Below are 309 nucleotides of genomic sequence, written 5' to 3'. Positions count from 1 at the left end.
AGAGGCTAAGGCACTACCCAAGACTAGAGAACAATGGTTTGATTTTGGAGTGTCCTTCTCCTAGAAGAGCTGCTTATCATAGCTAAAGAGTCTATTCTACCCTTACCAAGAGGAAAGTGGCCACTGAACAATTATAGTAGTTAACCCCTTGAGTGAAGAAGAATTGTTTGGTAATATCAGTGTTGTCAGGTGTATGAGAACAGAGGAAAATAAGTAAAGAATAGGCCAGACTATTCGGTGTATGAGTAAGCAAAGGGAAAATGAACCATAACCAGAGAGAAGAATCCAATGTAGTACTGTCTGGGCAGT

The sequence above is a fragment of the Palaemon carinicauda genome, chromosome 34 (genome assembly GCF_036898095.1).
Source record: "Palaemon carinicauda isolate YSFRI2023 chromosome 34, ASM3689809v2, whole genome shotgun sequence".
NCBI classification, from domain to species: domain Eukaryota; kingdom Metazoa; phylum Arthropoda; class Malacostraca; order Decapoda; family Palaemonidae; genus Palaemon; species Palaemon carinicauda.
This window is presented reverse-complemented; position numbering follows the sequence as displayed.